The following is an 18,692-nucleotide window of genomic DNA, read 5'->3' as shown; positions in this document are numbered from 1 at the left end:
CCCCGGAAGGGTGGTTTTTAAAGCTGGAATCCACCCAGGGTCTGCAGAGAACCAGAGTCTCCAGGGACCACATGCATGCGTGTGTGTATCTTTTTAGCGTCCAGAAGATTCTGATGCTGCCCATCCACCAATTAGCATCTGGGAACAAACTCGTCAGCTTAAACTTTGACTTAGTTTAAGCCGAAGCAAGGACTCAGCAGGAATACCCCCAAACTGAGCACTGCATCGACGCTGTGCAAGAGCTTTTCCTGCCCGCGTTTTAAGCCTTTGGGGTTCTCCACGGAGTTCGGCAACGAGACGCTGTGCCTTGTTTTGCTCCAGGTCTTGTGTGTCTTTGTCGTCCCAAGTAGATCACACACCGGGGTACAGGGCGCTGAGCCTCGACTCCCAAAGCTCTGTCCATGGTGCAAAGGCTAAGGGCTTTTTCCACGTCTCGACCTAAAAGACAATTCTCATCCTATGCAGACACGAGAATATTCTAACTTCGTGTCCGGGTGCCGCCATGTTGCAGTAACAACAGAAAAGCTGTCACTCAGCCAGTGGGTGCTTCCTTCTCGCTCACACAAGTCTGACCGGTGCAGGCTGGCAAAGCTTCCCTGCGAGGGGTGTCTCCATAGGCCAGCTCGCACCGCCTTCATAACACAGGGTCACCGCAGCACAGAAAGTGAGATGTAGGAGAGACACCACCCTGGCCCCGGAGGTGACGCTTCACTTCCATGCAGCATGACATTGGCCACCGCCAGTCGCATGGCCCAGCCTGTCTGCAGGGAAGACTGGGAAACGTTGGGGCGCACGCGGGTATTCGGTGAACTCTGTTTCTGTCGTAACACTGACTCTATTTAGCATTTTAGATTCAGTGTGTAGTTGAGGTCAGTTTTCTAGCCATCGCCTTTTCTTATCGAGGAAAATTTAGATTTCTTCTAAATCTCACTGCTCTCCTTAGGCCTCGAGGGCCCATCTGTGCAAAGCTCACAGACAGTGGCTCAGAGTAGGCCAGCTGTGTGCTACGGGTAAGTGACCATGGCATTTAGCACCCCAGCCAGGATACTTGTAGGCACGAAATGGGGTACTATAAATAATCATACCAGGACACCAAACATAAATGGTGACTGTCCTGGGCAGATCAGGACGTACGGTCAACCTGCCCACGGATTGATGCACAAACTGTCATCTCGAGAGACACTGGATTAAGTTGGAAAGTTTTGCACTTTCACGAGCCCCTTGTCCATAGCATAAGGCAGACTCTCCTAAGAGAGTGCTGTCTCTCAAAAATAAAGAAAAGAAAAAAAGAAACAGGCATAGAGTCATCACCCAAATTTTACTGCAATGTATTCTTAAGCATTTTACAATCTTCACACGTATTTAGGTTTTTCAACCCCCCCATAAGATCGGTTGGACCCACCAGTAGCTTTTCTGGAGGGCTTGCTGTGTGCCAGAGACGACTCAGGTACTCGTGAGAATACACTTGTACCCTCGTGTCCACCGCACTAAACAGCCCTCAGGGAGGTACTATAATTATCCTTGACTTACTGATGAAGACACTGAGACGCAGAAGGTTTGAAAAACTTGCCAGAGAGGCTGCTGCTGGTGACCAGGGGAGCTGGGACTCAGACCCAGGCAGCCGGGCCCCAGCCTCTGAGCTCTTTATCACGGCACTGCCCTTAACAGGGCCTGATCATAATGAACAGAAAGGGCTGGTTTGGGTTTTGTTTCATTTTTATTTTCACTGCTGTGCATTCCAGACATACAACAGTGCCTGGAGTTCCATAATTGTTCATGAAAGGAATGAATGAATGAGTCAGCAAGTAGTAGCCTCTTGGTGAATACATACTTTCAGCAAGGCCGGAGTGGTGGTGGGGAGGGGGGGGGGTGCAGAACTGAATTGTAGAAATGGCCCAGGACCAGAAATCAGGCCATTGGCTTCTCGCCCTGGCTTCTGCCCATCACTCTTTTCTCTGGACCTTGATGTCCTCAGCCATACATTTGAAGATGTCCTGCCCTCTCGCATCACAGGGCTGTCGTGGGAAGCAAATGATATGATGTATGTGACATTGCTTTGAAAAAACTGTAAAATGTATGCAGATTATATATGCACGTAATTACATCTATGCATACAATTATATATGTAATCATTGCTGCAACCATATAATGATATAATAATAATTGCTACTCAGGACAGGTGGAGACTGCATAGGTTAAAAAAAAAAAAAAAAAAGATTCACATTCAAAATCCTACCCCTACCAGGACCCTATCTTAGAACAACACGCTCTCAGCAGCAAGAATACCCAGACAGGAAAGTGTGGATGGGTCAATGCAATCCATTCCAGCTGATGGAGAGAATTCAAAGTTCAGATAGTACCTCGGTGCCATGATTATCTATATTATTGTTATTTATAATCAATAACAGAGGTTAGGCGAGACTGAGAATTGCTCTGGGCTCTGGAGGACCACCGGAATCTGTTAAGAGGCTGACCGACTGCTAGTTTCACTCTGATTGTATGTTTGTCATCTTCCAATCTCGTCATATGTCACTCCTGAAGGGAGCGGATGCAGGACATGTGGTCAACTCACATGGAGCTGGAGATTCCAAAAGGATGGGGAAGGGGGGCTGGGGGAGGAAAGGAAGATAGAGAGGAACGAAAGGAGGGGGAAGGGAGGGAGGAAGGAGGGAGAAGAAAACGGCGGGAGGGCAGAGATTTTCCGACATTTCAGTGATTCGCCTTATCACCCATTCGGAATCCCCGGACGTGATTTGCTTGGACCAGGCCACAGGCCCTGCCTGTTCCGCCTCCCACACTCTCGACCTTCACTCCAGAACCACATCCCAGAGGGACGCGTCCTCAGGAAGGATGGGAGAAACGTGTCCAGTTCTGAGACCTGTATTATTTCTGTATGAGAGAAAGGCTTATTTCTCCTCTGTCTTTCATCTTAACTATCATTTTGATAAACATCTTCAGACTGGATAAGCTGGTGGTGGCGGGGGATGAGCGAGAGAACAGAACAAAGGTACATTTCTGGTGGTAAGGCGTGAACAGGATTGTCAGGGAGTAAAACGCAGGAAACGGGCGCTAGATGCTGCGGACTGAGCGTGTCTTCGGAGCTCAGGACGAGCAGAGAGCCGGGGCCTGGGGCTGCTTCCTGGGCTCGTAGGCTCCTTAAAGGCTTCACTAGCACGAAGTCACGTCGTGGGGCCCACAGCATCTGGCATCCTCGGGAACCCCCCCACCTTTCACACTGGTCCTGGGGGCACAATCTAATTGTCCTTTGAGGAAGTCAAGGTGGTTGCCAGAACACAAGACGACTTTCAATACGATGGTGGCACAAAAGGTATATGTTTATTAGGCAGACCTCCACTAAATTGGTGTTTGCCCTCTCTTCTGGTAGGGGTTTTGGGAAAATAAAAGGAGAGAGGTTGGTGGCATTGTTCCGTGCTCTGTATGTGGGAAAACTCAGGCTCTTTACATAGTAGGAAAACACTCCGTTTGTTCCCTGCCTAATACGGTGGAGAACCTGGCCGGGGGGGGGGGGGGGGGGGTTTCTTTGCTGCAAAAAGCAGAGGATGGAAACCGAGCAGGAGCGTGCAGTTCTGTGAATTAAGGTCATTTACTGGCAGAAGTCACCAAACCTGTATTTCAAGGGACATCTCTCCAGCTCTCAGTCTCTTGGGCTGGCCTGCAGCCCTGAAGGGACTGGGCTTAGCTCCAAACCCTCTCAACCTGAGCGAAACCCAAAAGATGCCTCTCCCCATTTTCTACAATCAGGGCCGCTACCTAAAATTATCGTTTATTTGTGTTGGAAAAGATTCCTGCTGCTTTCCAACCTGGCCAGCCTCCCCAGGGGCTGAGGAGGGGGAAAGTCACTGATGGAATCACCCAGCTTGGGATTTGCTGCCATTTGCACCCGGGACAAGAGGAAGCCAGCGCACAGCCTCCCCTGTGCACCAATGCCACAGGGAGGCTGAACAGAGTGCCAGAGGACCAGCCATCAAAGCAGCCCTGAAAGCGAGGGCTTGCGCTTTTCCCTAGTAAGCCACCTTGACAAATGTCCCTTGAGGGGGCCGGGGGTGCCTCTTTCTGCCTCTGTCCGTCTCAGTCTCTCACCAAGGAGCAGTTATCGCTACTCTGGGTCTAACACAACTACTTATTCTCTCCCCTGGACTTGGGTGTTCAATTAGCATTGCCTCTTCAAACTGCACGAGCTGTGGCCCGCTGGCTGGTCTCCAGCGTCCCCCCCTCAGTCCAGCGCAGGCTGCACGCTGTCCCCCTTCCCCAAGCCAAGCCAGCTCTTGCATTGTCTCACCTGAGAGGCCCGAAAGCTTCTGGATGATCTCCCGCAGCCTGAGAGGGTATGGGGCTGACGCAGACGGTCACTGGGCCTGGTGATCCGCCCTTTGCTTGGGGCCGAGGTTCTGTTCGTGCAACCACCAGGACGATGCCGGGGACAGCAGTGTTTTCCAGGCCGCCAGCGCAGGAGCCGGCCCCGCTGGGGTAGAAACCCTCCTTGGGACGCTTCTCAGCCTCCACGGAGAGAGGAGATCACGTTTTTTAAACGTTAACCCAAAAAGGCCCCCTGTGATGGCCCAGATTGAAAATCACTGTGGACCCGTGTCCCGCCCTTGACCCTTCAGAGCCATCACAAAGTGGGGCAGGGCCTCAAGGCACAGGTGGGGGACGGAGCTCCAGCCGCACAGCGTCGTCAGGGCCTGGAAGGGCCAGGACCCATCTCCGCCCAGGGAGCCCCGAGCTGTGTGGGCTTCACCCTCAATCCGACACGATCTGGGAAGGGGTTCCCTCCGGCCAAAGATGGGAGGAGACCCAGAGGGTTTACAGGGGTAGGAGGGCAGGCCCGAAGGCTCGGGCGCACCGCGGAATCTTTACTATTAGGGCTGAGGCGGTATGTAGCCACCAGGCCCCTCCGTCACCATCCCTGGGACCTAGATGGCTGTTGCCAGGCAGACTCTCAATGCACAGTGTGCTGAGGCGCTTCAGGGAATCCAGAAAATCGTGTTCTTTCACACAATGGAGGCTGCGCTATTTAGATTTAAAAATACAATGAGGGAGGAAGAGGAACAGAGTCAGCTTTATGGGAGAAGGGCCAGACAAGGGAGCCCCGCCCAGATTCCACCTTTCCTTGCATCGCTGGGGCTTCCGGGACCAGCTCCTGCCCGCACCCCTCCCCCCCTTCTTCTCTCTCGTCCACCACACTCTCCACCTCTGCAATAATCAACAACGTCCACATGGCACTTACCGTGTCAGGTACAGTTCCAAGTTCTCTTCAGGACACTTAGCTCCCAAAACTCTCTGAGGAAGGTTGTTTCTTTGCATCACTTCTCCTCTCTGCTGCCTCCATCTCTACCCCACCCTTGCCCCGCGCCTTGGGTTTTCTCACACACGCATTTACACACACCCCCCCCCCCCCCACAACTTGGACCTCTGTCTCTCACATGCGGCCTCGTCTACGGTTTCCCAGGAAGCGAACCCTCTCCTCAGGGAAGGAAAGGCCTCAGAGAATGAAGACCTTCATCAAGTTTTCCTCTTGCTGGACCATCTGGAGATCAGCTGAGCTACCCTGCGCTGGGGTTGCCTGGAGGGGCCCGGGGGCTGAGTCCCCCCTCACTCCATTAAAGCTTGTGGGAAAGGAAGCACACTCCCCTGCTTATGGCAGCCCCACCGACTCCATGCTGGGCTGCCTGACCTGGCAGGGCCCCGACCCAGAGCCGGGGCTGGCTCCGGGGAGGGGTCTGCCCTGTCTTCTGAGGGAGGAGACAGGCAGAGAGCAAGGGGGGAAACGACAGAGGACAATCTCCTTTCGTGGAGAAGGCCGTGTGGCAGCAAGGCCAATTAGAGAATGGGGACCATGGATTCGGATCCTGGCTGGCCCACTAACTACGCCAGGATGCCTGGCAGATCACCAGCCTTCAGTGGGTTTCCGGTTTTCCCACAGGGAACTGGATTATATTCTTTTTTTTTTTTATTATTATTATTGTTATTATTTTAGGGACGGTTTTTCCCTTTCAAACAAAATCAGAAAAACCCCACGTATAAAAATACACGCGAGCCGGGGCAGGAGGGCTCAGCACCACGCCCTCAGCAACAGCCCTGACCAGATTTGTTCCATTCTAAGCCTTTCAGAGGGCAGACTGTGGGCCCTCCATGGCATCAGGGTGTGGGAATGTTGAACACGGTTCCCTGGCCACCAGGAACCTACAGTCCAGCGGGGAGAGACCCATGCGAACAGACAATGGCCGCACACCTTAATAGGTGACAAAATTCAGGGGCGTCAGTCAGTTAAGTGTCTGACTTCAGCTCAGGTCATGATCTCACGATTCTTCATGAGTTCAAGCCCCAAGTCAGGCTCTCCACTGACAGTGCAGAGCCTACTTGGGATTCTCTCTCTCTCTGCCCCTCCCCTACTTGCTTTCTCTCTCTCTCTCTCTCTCTCAAAATAAATAACCTTTAAAAACAATAGGTGATATAATTCTCAGGAGCCACCCACAAACAACCGTTGTTCACCTCAAAGGAAAAGTGATCCACAATTGCTCATCCACTTCTGGGCACATACTCCAAAGAATGGAAAGCAGGGACTCGATGAGATATTTGCACACCCGTGCTCAAGGCAGCATGATTCACAATAGCCAACACGTGGAAGCAACCCAGTATCCTTCGGTGGATGAACTGATAAGCAAAACGTGGTCTGCATGTCCAATGGAGTATTGTCCAGCCTTACGAAGGCAGGAAACGTTCTGACACATGCCACATGAATGAACCTTGAGAACATGACGCTAAGTGAAATAAGGCAGTCACAAAAAGACAGATACCGTATGATTGCACTTGTATGGGGTACCTAGAGTAGTCAGAGTCCTAGCGACAGAAAGCAGAATGGTGGGTGCCAGGGGCTGGGGGAGGAGGAGTGGGGAGTTGTCGGCTGATGGGTGTCGAGACAAGACACCCACAAGACATTGGGTGTCTTCTTCCGGACAACATTTCTGGAGATGGATGGCGGTGATGGTTTCACAACAACGTGAATGCATTTAATGCCACTGACCCGTACACTTCAAAATGGTTGAGATGGCAAATTTCATGTTACGCGTATTTTACTCACAATAGTTTTAAAAATTGTTGATGTGGCTCAGGCCACTCTTGATTTCGGTCCAGGTCATGATGTCACAGCTTGTGAGATCGGCCCCCATGCCGGGCTCTGCGCTGACAGCATGGAGTCTGCTTGGGATCTTTCTCTCTCTCTCTCTGTCTCTCTCTGTCTCAAAATAAATAAACGCTAAAAAAAAATTGTTGAGTCTTTGGGTCAAAAGTGGCCAAGGTTTCTCATGGGCTGTGGTGGAGAAGTAAAGACAAGGCTGCTCAGCCTGCTGGGGTTCCAGGCCCCAGGCCTGCCTCTATTCCACTCCCCACCCCCCCCAACCAGGCATAAGGAATCTTCTTCATGGTCTCAAGGATTTTGCATGTGCTGTTCCTCTCACCAGACGCTTTCCCCCCAGGTATCTCCCTGGCTCAAACCCACCAGGCTCTCTCCTCAGATGTCACATCCTCAAAGAACCCTTACTAACATCACTAAAATAATGTGCCCATGTGCATGTGCATGCACACACACACACACACACACACACTCACACACTGCCTAGCACCCACCTTACCTAGATTTACTTTCTTCATAGCACTTACTACCATCTCCTGTGTTGGCATTCAGATATTTATTTGTTTCTTTTCGGACTCCCCTGCCAGAACATAACAAGCTTCACCACGACAGGGACATTGTTTTTTCCTCACCGTTCTCTCCCCCATGGCTGGCATATTGTAGGCGCTGCTGATATGAATTTTTTGAAAGAATGACAACGAATAAACAAATGAATGACAGCTCGCCTGCACAGCTCACCAAGCCTCCACTCTGGAGCCCCATCTGGTCACAGGCCCGCCTACCTGGGATTGTCTTTTTTGTATTTACCTCTCTCGAGAACTTGGCCGAGAGGTGATGTCCGATTGAGGACAGGGGTTGAGGATTTGATTCCAAATCGCAGCTAAGGAAGAGCTATTACCATCTTCTCCTCTCTTGGCTTTACAGTTCAGATACCAGGCGAATGACAGATGGTGAGCCGGGAAGGGAGAGTCAATTTTAGAGAACGTAGAACTCAGTGTTTAAAATAGAATCCTACAGTCTTTGAGGTGGAGAGGGCCGCAGACTTGGGCCGGGCTTGAAACAGCGATACGATTGCAAATGGGCCGCATGGCCCTGGCCGCTACCAACCCCCGTGACATAGGCCGGCCTGGGCGTCCTCTTGGTCAAGCTCCACAGATAAGCAGGGCACTACGAAACGTCTCTGCTGAGGAGGAGAAGAGCTGCTGCTGGCAGCAAGGGCACAGAGGAGAGGCCCAGGAACCCTCGGACAGGCACTCGAGACGTGCTGTCCTCTCCAGGCTCGCTCCAGAGCGCTCCAGTGATCCCCGACATTGCCTTCCATGAAACAGATGCTTAAAATCACTCATACACACCGGCGTGTTTGAAGAGCTTTCACTTGCCCTTCCCCGCAAACTGGGCCAAACCTAAAAAAGGCCAACTTGGGGTAAGAATTCTCCGAAAACCTGAAGATAGAATGGCGATGTTGTTTGATTTTTTTTCAAGGCCGTGAAGCCAAGTCCCGTTAGATGCACCATCGCGGTAACACTATTACATTCTCATTCATGATGCCTTAAATTCTACCGTTGGAGTCACAGACTCTCCGGGATGGAGGGAATGCTGAAGGTCACTGGGCCAGTGCTGCTTAAGCTGTGGGTTGGAATTATTTTTCAGGTCATGAAATCAATTGAGCAGACCACAAGCGTAATTTGAACTTGACACAGAACAGAATGAAATAGAGAATATCGCAGTGTGTCGCACACGGCAAAGGTAGGCATTGCTTCACCAAACTTCTCATTCAAACGTGCGTGTGTCTACAGCACTGCAGTAGTAGCTATGTTTCTTAATATGAATCCTGGCCCCCCCTCCCACCCCCCAAAAAATGAAAGCTACTCCCTGGGTCCATTTTCCACGGAGGACTCAACACTCCTATATCCAGCCCACGTTGAATCATTTCTTAATCCTCGGATTTATTAAGTGTCCGTGGCATGGAAGGCACTGTTCTGGCCCCGGAGAAACAAAGATGAATAGAGAACACTGTGTTAGGCAGGGTCCCGGCAGGAACCAGGTGGCATGCCTAACTGGGTAATACGAGGAGAGTTTAATAAAGGAGCTATTTATCTAGTGGGCAGGATATAGGGAAACCGAAAGAGATAGTGCAGAACCCAGGGCTGTGAACAGCATCGCAAGGCTGGAAGGGGTGAGGGAAGGGAGGTGTTTCCAGAGCCCAAAGCCATGTGGAGAGGCCTTTCTGACAGGAGCTGTCGCCTTCAGTTCAGGGAGGCAGCCTGTTCACAGTAATCCTGCAGGGAAGGAGCTGGAGGGATGAACATCTCAGCCTCACTGTCCTCTCTGTTTCTCATCTCCTGCCAACGAACACACTGGCCTACCAGGCCCAGGGTGCCATGACGCAGTCCACATGGGAAAGCAGGGTGATGGGGGCGGAGAGTGAATATGGAGTTCAGCCAGAGCATGACCCGTGCAAACAAAATCTCTGCCCTCCAGGAACTTATATTCCATGGATGGCCAGGTATGTAATCCAAAAACCCACAGGTACCCCCATGCTGGCAGAGAGGTATTAACGAGGACTTCTGGAAACACCTGCAAAGAAGCACTTGCCTCTCGGTGTAGGGTTAGGGAAGGCTCGCCAGTGAGAAGACAGTCTTCCTGCCCAACACCCTTCCTTGGGAACCACCTTCTCTGTTTCCCTCCCTGCAGAAAGGGTCCTGGTTGGTCCCAGACATGGTGCTCCGCCCCTCTGCTGCAGGGACCAATCAGAGTGAGTCTTTAATCCCCTGGCCACAGTGATTGGCTCAGGGAAGGGCCAAAGTTCAGCCCACGGACTCTTAACCTGAGAATCTCCAGCTAAGGACCAAACTGTCTCTTGCCTCTGAATTCCGGTTGCTGGGAGGTTGTGAAATTAGAACTGTCGGCTGCCGTCTCTCCCCTTTCCCCAGTAAGTGTAAATATCCAACCTAGGGGGGAAATGGAGGCAAGGCAGAGACTCATTTTACGGGAAATAGTTTATGTTCCGGGTTACTGTATGTTCGGGCATATACTGCATACATGCTCACTTCTCCTTTTAAGTTAGTTGGAGTTGAGCTTCTGTCCCGGCTCAACATGCAAAGAAAACCACCTGTGCAAAAGTGTGGAGGGGAGAAAGCGGATGGCATATTGAGGGACCGGCTGGGTTTGTGGTCTGGTGCTGGCGAAGTGGGCAGAAATTGGATAAGGCTCTAACAGTGGGCTTGGGTCAGATGCCGAATGTATGAGCATTCATGAAGGGGGTTAAGCAGGAAGTGACACGAACAGATGTGCATTTTAGAAAGCTCACACTGAGAGCCATGTAGAGGACAGGTGGAGGTGAGCAGGCCTGGGAGGAAGGGGGCTACGGCAGAGCCTGGGGCGACCTGGTGGGCGTGCAGAGCTCAGCTGGGGACACGCGGGAAGGAGGGCAATGCTGGGATGCAGGAGGGATTGAGGGGAGTGAAAGAGTCTAGAATTCGTACCAAAGTGCCAGTTTGGGTGAGAAGGTGGATGACAACATAAATGGGATCTTACTTCCCACATCTCACAACTTGGAGGGCCTGCTCCTTCCTCAACATCATTTCCTGAACGCATTCTGGGTTTACCCATCGCATATGTAAGACATGGGGGCCCAGAATAGGACGTATTACTCCAGATGTGGTTTGACCAGTGGAGGACTTGGACCATGACACATTTTCATGCATGGAGCCCATCCATCCAGAGGCTCTTCCTCAAAATCATTTCACTACGGTGACTTGTGAAACACATCACTGTCTAAAACCCCTAAGTCGTCTTTAACACAGGTTCCAGATCACTTTTGTCATGCGGTGGTGAATATTTTTTCAAGTGAATAATTCTTTTACCCTATCTGAAATGCAAGCCTATGGCATTAAGTTTAGCACGCCTTCCCTGCCTCTGAAAACTACACCTCTCCAATTCTTTACCTCTGATCGAATTCAGCCGGCAAGCATGAAGCAAAGAGTCTGGAACGGGTACTATGGAGAACGCATGAAAAGGACATGTTCTTCCGTTTCCAAGAGGCTTAGAATCCAATTATGTGTCTATAATGAGGTATACGTATAATTATTAAAAGTCCTTGGAAGTCTCTAGTTGTGAAACATTGGCGTGGAGTGCTCGCTATGATTTTGAAGGGCCCAGGAACATCCACCATGAGGTTCATCGTAACATCTTCCCAGGCTGGCAAGTCTGAATGCTTTCACCGTGTCAACTTCTGATTGCCTGTCATCTGTCCACATTGCAGATAATTCAGATTTGTCACTGGCACTTCACCTCTGTGGCCTTTGCCCTAGAATATGCCCCCTGAGTCTATTCATTATGGGTTGGTACCAATCTCTGCCTTCTCTTTTCTGGGGTTGATCTTTTGTTTATTTCCCCAGATCTCACCAACTTCTACAGATGCGCCTTACAAGGGGTGGTAACAGAAAGCAGGTTTCTTGATATGCCTTTTCCAGGTGTTATGTAAACTCTCTTAAACTCACAATTTCCCCCTCCTGTTCAGGCAACTCCCGCCTACCTCGGTACTCATCACCTGAGAATATGTTCCTCAGCGAGTCTTGCTGAAACCACTACGCCATCAACCTCTTTCCGGTTCTCCTGGATCACCTTTTTATTCAATCCCAGGAGACAAGCCGTGGGCTGTGCTGTGAGTCCCCCACACCATTACAGTGGCCCTTTTCTAGGGATTGTGGGGAGCCTGACACAGAGCTCTCAGGACAGGGCAAGATGTGCAAATCTGTTCACCCTTCCAGTATTTTCTGGGTGCCTACTGTGTATCAAATGCCCTGGGTGAGCAGGAGCATCCCCCCACCCCCCCACCCCCAAATGGAGTTGGGAGATGGGGGAAGGCGGGCCAGCTGAGCCCAGATGAAAGAAGGAGAAGGCAGGGGAAAATGACTGGCCCAAGAAAGGGAGGAGTGTGGCTTCTCTGTGCCCCAGGGTGCGCGGGCTGGAGGGAATAGAAGAGGCTACCCGATGAAGGGCCAGAGGAAGTGTTTTAATCATAAGCCATATGCTCAGACTTGTATTTCCTTCTTTGTTAGATAGCCTAGAAGCTCAGAACTGAATTTGCAGCCCACTGCTAGAAACTAGAGGGCCCATCCATGTGCGATTTGGAGATTAATCGACCGTTCCTTCATCTTGTTTTCCCTTAGTCCCCATGTCCTCATTTACTAACTTCCATTGTACTCCGTGCATCTCTGCAAGCCCCGCCAGGTATAAAGAGATCTACCCTGTTAGCACAGTTACTCTCATAACGCCACCTGAGTTAAACACTTGTACGCCCATTTTATACAGAAGGAAACCTAAGTTGGGAGAAATTCGGGAACTTGCCCACATGGCCTTAGCACCATTTCACTCATTCTGGGGACTTGCTCAATGTCTTGCTTCCCCAACAGATGGCAGATACAAGGAGGCAGCGATGGGGGTCTGCCATTGGGGGGCGGGGGGGGGGGTGTGGGCGTGTCCACCTCATGAGCTGGAGGCCCCAGCCCAGGCTGCCCACCACTGACCCACCCTCCCTGCCTGGGGCTGCAGGATCCCTTGACCTGAGCACCGTCCACCCCCACCCTCTGCCACACTGGCCCCTCCCCTCCTGCTTTGGTTCCCTGCCTGCTGCCTCCTCAAAGCCTCGCCTGTGTCGTCCACCTGTACATGCTTTTACAGAAGACTTGTCATTTCGCTCAAGTACACCAAGTAACTGAAACCAGCCTAACAGGTAGCTGCCTTTAGAACTACATTTTTCGGACTAAAGAAAGCTGAGCAACGATTCTGATCTGACCAACTCATTTCATGATGAGTTAACTCGGGTTCAGAGACGGTGGGTGGCTCCCCGCAGCTGGCTAATAGCCATTTTGGGGGCGAGGCTCTGGTCCCCAGGCACCTTAAAAATGTTCTGCCTGGTATTTGTAGTGTCAGTTTGTTCATTTGGAAACATGAAGAGTCCATGTTGAATTGGGTCTGCTCCTAAAACTAAGTCGTTTGATATACTTAGAAGGGCTGGTGAGCGTTTGTTTTTAAGAGATGTTAAGCCACAGCCCCGTGATTTGTTCTGCCTCAGATACTCAGAAAATAGCCCTACGTGCTCTGGGCCACAGCTGTCCTCCCCGTCTCCCCACTCACTCACAACTGTCACGCTGGCCATCTCATCCGCTCGTCAGCCTTCCCCCCCCCCCCCACACACACTAACATCCCGGGGAGCCCTGGGGAGCCATGATAAAGCACTAACACACTTGGGGCACTTCTATGCACCAGACACTGTTCTGAGCACAGAGCCACCACCGCAATCCACACTGTGCAGGGGAGGAAACTGAGGCCCTGAGAGGAAAACAATTTGCCCAAGGTCACAGGTGGTAGCACTAAGAGTCCCCTAAATGCCTGACTGTAGCAGGTCTCCTTTACCGGTACAGGACCGTCCGTAAAGTTCAGCTCTGGCCCCAGGTCCCCTCTCCTGAGCTCCAAATCCCGGCAACCATTTGCCCACTGGGGTCCCCACCAGGTTATCCCAGAACCAACTCAAAGCTGAACTCGACTCCTTGCCTCCAAACTGGCAGGTTGCATGGCTAGCACCAGTAATGGCTGGTCCTCCGTCCCTTGGTTCCCTTACCCACCACCTGCTACTGGTTCACTTCATTCCTAGATAGTTTCAGGTCCGCTCCTTCCTCCCAGCGTCACAGTCACTGCTCATGGCTACAGTTTCCGAAGTGGTCTCTACGCCCAGTGCCAACCATAGCCCTTGCCCGGTCCCTCACCCCCAGGCTTCCCCACCCCCAACAAGTGCCAGTGCAGGAGTTCTAAGGGCAAATCTGAGTACCTTCCCACCGACCTCAGCTCTCGATGGCCCTAAGCATGACCACAATGCTCCCTGTAGCCACACTGCTGGCCTCCATTGGGGCGAGCAGCCTGGCCTTGGCTGCAAGACCCGGTTCCGGGCCAGACCGTCTAGTTTCACATATCTCTGCTCTCCCACCCACTCTTCCTTCCTTGGAATGCCCTCCTCCCCTTCCCTCAGTGACCAGGACTGGACATTTCCTCCTTTGCTCCAAGCCTGCCTCTTACACTTATGCTCAGTGTAACACCTGAGTGGCTCAGTCGGTTCAGCATCGACTTCAGCTCAGGTCATGATCTTGCAGTTGGTGAGTTTGAGCCCTGCATTGGGCTCTGTGCTGACAGCTCAGAGCCTGGAACCTGTTTCGGATTCTGTGTGTGTGTGTGTCTCTCTCTCTTTCTCTCTCTCTCTCTCTCTGCTCTTCCCCCTCTTGCACTCTGTCTCTGCCTCTGCCTCTCTCAAAAATAAATAAACATTAAAAAACCATTTTAACTTATGCTCATCCAGCACCCTTTCTGGGTTACCATGACTTACTTTCCCATCTCCCCTCCAGGAAGCGGGAGCTATGGTAGGCCCTCATAGCTCAGTAGTGCAGGTAGGAGTTACATCCGGGTCTCTTTGGATGTAGGTGGATGGGTAGGGTGAGGAAAGAATGAGTGGCATAAAGCTCTGCCAATCGGTGTGGCATTCACTTGTGCAAGGCCCTCAGCTCTACCCGGGCCCCTGTGGGCCCAACGACCCCAAGCAACTCCATCCTGTCCACATCTGCCACCCCCTCCCCCCACCCCTTCCAGCTTCCCAGCAGCACCCCCAGTGAGCCCCCCACCCCAGTCCTGGACGTGAATCCCTCCCCTCAGCCACCGCGTCCTTACCTCAAGGGCTTCCCTTAACTAAACTGGGAAGAGTGGTTGGAATCTGCCAATGGATGGTGAACAGTAGCCCCGCCCCCCCCAACCCGCCACTCCCCCACCCTACCCTCTGCAGTCCTAGAGGGAGCCACCAACGTTTGCTCTCTCTGACGTGAGCACTCAGTAAATATTTGTGGAGCAAAGGCACGTCCTATAAACATTCGTTACAATTAACGCGCAGCTTATCTCCGCAAGAAAAAACTTGCTTTGCTAAAGCAAAGCATCAGGATTTTCCGACATTTGAGGTTAGCAGATTTCAGAAGGCTGTTTTGGCGAAATGAATGCGGATTCCTTGCCAAGAGTTGCCTGGGCCCCCGGCCCCCTCTAGGTGAGAAGGAAGGGGCCGCTGGGCCCCACACGCTCACTGCTCCATACCTGTGTCCCAGCCCCGGGCGCAGGCTAGGTGACCAAGTAACACGCTGCTGCTCTAAGTGGCAGGCAGGCGTGGGCCCCGTCAGACTGGCCCCTGCTGTCAGTGGGGGTGGGGCCCCGGGGGGGAGGCTCCTGATGCTGACTCCACCCCCCCCCCCCCCCCCCCCCCCCCCGCCAGAGATTCAGGCTTCTGATGATGAGACAGGCACAGGCTTCAAACCTTTCCCTTGGGAGCACTTTGCTGTGCCTTGTTGTTGTTGTTGTTTTTTAAAGTTGCCTTCACTGAATTCACACTGCTGGGAGATGGGTTTGCCCTGAACTTTAATTTGGTGGAGAAGTGATTTTTTGGAAACATACTCGGTGGTCCTTCTGTCAGACACAAATTGACCAAATGTTTCCTCAAAAGCGAATGTGTCTGGCTAAGCTACATACTCCACGCTCCCTGCAAGAGGTTTAGAGAGCCTGGAAGAGCAGGTGGAGAAAAGAATGTGTGTGGGGAAACCCCATGGTGCAGTGCGCCTGAACACTTCCTGTCAGCACTTCCCGGGGTGGGCAGGGGTCTAGTCAGCTTCCCCATCGCTGTCGAGCTGTGATACTCTCGGATCGGCTACGTTTGCTTTCGCTCTCTTTGCAATGGATTATGAATGATTCCCTCTGGTTTGTTTTGTTTCGTCTTGTTTCATTTTGCTATTGTTTAAAGCAGCGGCAAAATTTTTGTACACATCTTGTAACATAATCGTTATTTCCTTAAGAAAAACTTCCAGCAGCGGGACCTCTGGACCAAAGCCGACGCACGCATTTAAGGTTGGGGGTACTTACTGCCAAACCGCCCCACAAAAATGTCAAAACACATGCAGGGTGAGCCTTTCCGCACACCTTTCTCGACGCGTTTGTTATTTCTGGTTCGCTACACAGCCTGAAAACAAACAAACAAACAACACCCTCCATCTGACTCCTGGTAACTCGAAGGTATTTATGCAGCTCCCAGGGTCTTGATGAGTTCTTGTCCTAAGGTGAAAAGGAGGCAATTCAGAGTGTCGACCCGCTTCAAACCTCTCAAGCCAGGCGCCTCCTCCTTGGTGTCCCACAGTAGCCTGCCCACCTTATCCCAGCAGCCTCCTCACCTGCTAGAGCATTCAGTTCGGTGATTTTCCCGGAGACAAATCATTTCCACCTGCATCCAAAGGGCCAAAATTATTCCAAAGCACCAGCACCATGATTCACCTCCTTGCAGTGGTTTCTGCCACCAGGCTCTCGGTCTCAGAGGTGCCCACCCGCAGCGACCAAGACTTTGCTGGAGACGCAGGTGCACGGTAGCTGAGGAATGGCGCTCGGAAGCCGGGAAGAGAACTCCGTGCTACATCACCTTGTACGGGGAGGGACCAGAGTGCCTCCTTGCTTCCCCGACCTCTGAGTGTCATTTAGCGTTTTCTTCAGTAATAGGCCACTACCACCTACAGTGGGGACTGGATTATGAGTAGAGATCATAAGTATTTCCAGCTCCATTATGAATGTTGTGCATATTTCAAAAGGCCGTTAAGGTCATCGCAGCCTTGAAATCGCGGGAATTAATGAGAGCTGGATCTTAATATTTAACGTGTGGCTACGTGTTATTTATTACTGCAACACGAATTTATTTTTTAAAATATTCTGAGAATTGCATCGTAATCTTTTTTACGATCCTGTATAATTAATTTTAGTATTTAAGCCTTGTTCTAAAAAAGAAAAAGAAGTAATCCACTCCTTGACAAAGACTGTAAAAAAAAAAAAAGCCTTGTTCTGAGAAGGGCTCGCCATACACCTAAGGCATCCAAGACAGGAAAAAAAGGTTAAGAATCCTGGAGGAGGAAGCTAAGATCTGGGTCCTGTTACCCACGGGTAACTAAGCCTTCTGTTCTGTAATCCCAGAATTACAAAACATTCCTCTGGGGGCAGAAGGATAGAGACCCTTTCCTATTCACTCGTTCATTCAGCAGACGCTTATTTAGCATCTACAAAGGGAGGCACACTGGAAACAGGACACCAAGGCAGCCCTGGCGAGGAAATTGCTGAGCCTGGCAGGTAAGAGGACGGGCAGGACCCGGAGGAGCCAAGGCTCAGACAAAACGCAGATTCCAACAGCTCACGGTTGTGAAATCCACGGAAAGGTGGAAATGCCATTAGAATAACTGCGGGCTCCCCCAGGAGAGCTCCTATCACCAGACGACTCCCCATCCACCTTGTCAAAATCCTACCCATTCCTCAAGATCAGAGCTCTGCTCCCTCCCCTTCCAAGCTGGAGTTCATCTCTCCCTCCCCTCAACGCTCTCCCTGGGACTTCAGCACTGTCGCTCTTTATTTGTGTTATTTATGAGCCTGACTCGCCTCCGGGATCAGTGTCTTCAGGGTGGTGCCGGGTGGCTCGGGTGCCCAAAGGTCTGGTTTCGAGCTCTGCCCCCTCCAGGTCTCAGCTGAGCGATTTGCACTGAGCGGGCAGTGCTGCAACACACGCACGCCCAGCCCTCTCTTTCAAGTTTCCTCCTCCATTCCCCACCACTCAAAACGTGATTTCCGGACCCGAGGGCTGCTTCGGCAAGGCGGGCTCGTTGGCCCCCGGCGTCTGCATCTCTGCCGAGAAGCCCTTTTCCACCCGATTTGCCTCATCTGCCAAGACTCAGTCAAGTTGCTTCCTTCTGGAAGCTTTTCCTGACACTCATCATCCACCCTCTCCAGCATCCCAGGCAGAAATGACTCTTTCCTCCTTGGTGCCCTGCCGTATCCGGCACACTTGACTCCGACAGCTGTCTGAGTCCCTTCCTTCAAGGCAGGTACCAGGTCACTTTCTTATTTGCGGCCTCAGCATCTAAAAGGCAGTACTTATTTGCTGAAGGAAGAAGTGAGTGGAGGAATGGATGAATGAATGAATGAATGAACGAACGAACGAACGAACGAACGAGTGCCCCTCCTCTTCTTCTCCCCGCCTCTTCTCTTTTCCTTCCAGTCACTTTAGGTTCCAGGGCTGTCGTGGCCACTAAGTCTGTGATCACAGATAAGTGACTTCATGCCCCTAGGACTCAATGTCACCTTCTGTAAGAGAAGGGAGGGGACAGAACCAGACACTGTTTAGGGAACACCCCACCTCCCATCTCCTGAGTACTATGACTTTATTAATGTAACCGTGTGGGGGTCAGTCATGCCAGGATAGAAGAACCTCCCGAGGCCATGCCCTCTGTCCCCGGCATCCACCCAGGACCGATGTGCCCACCCTCGTGTCCAATTGGTCGCGCAGTCCTCTCCAACCTATGGCCTTTTTGTCTTTAAATCCCACCCCACCCCTTTACCAGAAACCACTGCTCATGCAGGCCTCCGTTTCTCCCAAGTGCACTCTATCTTAGTTGCTGCCCGAGTGACGGCCTCCTCACACGAGTCCATC

The 18,692-nt window shown here is 51.7% G+C and overlaps 2 long non-coding RNA genes across 2 annotated transcripts; one reads left to right on the top strand and one right to left on the bottom strand.

The window, feature by feature from the left end:
- Positions 1–1,327: 1,327 nt before the first annotated feature.
- LOC123597775 lies at positions 1,328–7,159 on the bottom strand. Its single transcript, XR_006712256.1, has 3 exons — positions 7,103–7,159; positions 4,301–5,031; positions 1,328–2,015 (listed from the first exon to the last, which is right to left on the bottom strand). It is a non-coding gene; the product is annotated as an uncharacterized LOC123597775 (long non-coding RNA).
- Positions 7,160–8,270: 1,111 nt separating this feature from the next.
- On the top strand, positions 8,271–10,606 carry LOC123597769. Its single transcript, XR_006712255.1, has 4 exons — positions 8,271–8,576; positions 8,804–8,899; positions 9,409–9,659; positions 10,221–10,606. It is a non-coding gene; the product is annotated as an uncharacterized LOC123597769 (long non-coding RNA).
- The last annotated feature ends 8,086 nt before the right edge of the window (positions 10,607–18,692 follow it).

This window comes from Leopardus geoffroyi, chromosome A1 (assembly GCF_018350155.1).
Source record: "Leopardus geoffroyi isolate Oge1 chromosome A1, O.geoffroyi_Oge1_pat1.0, whole genome shotgun sequence".
NCBI classification, from domain to species: Eukaryota; Metazoa; Chordata; class Mammalia; order Carnivora; family Felidae; genus Leopardus; species Leopardus geoffroyi.
The sequence above is the reverse complement of the archived record's forward strand: the minus strand, read 5'-3'. Positions and strand labels throughout refer to the sequence as shown.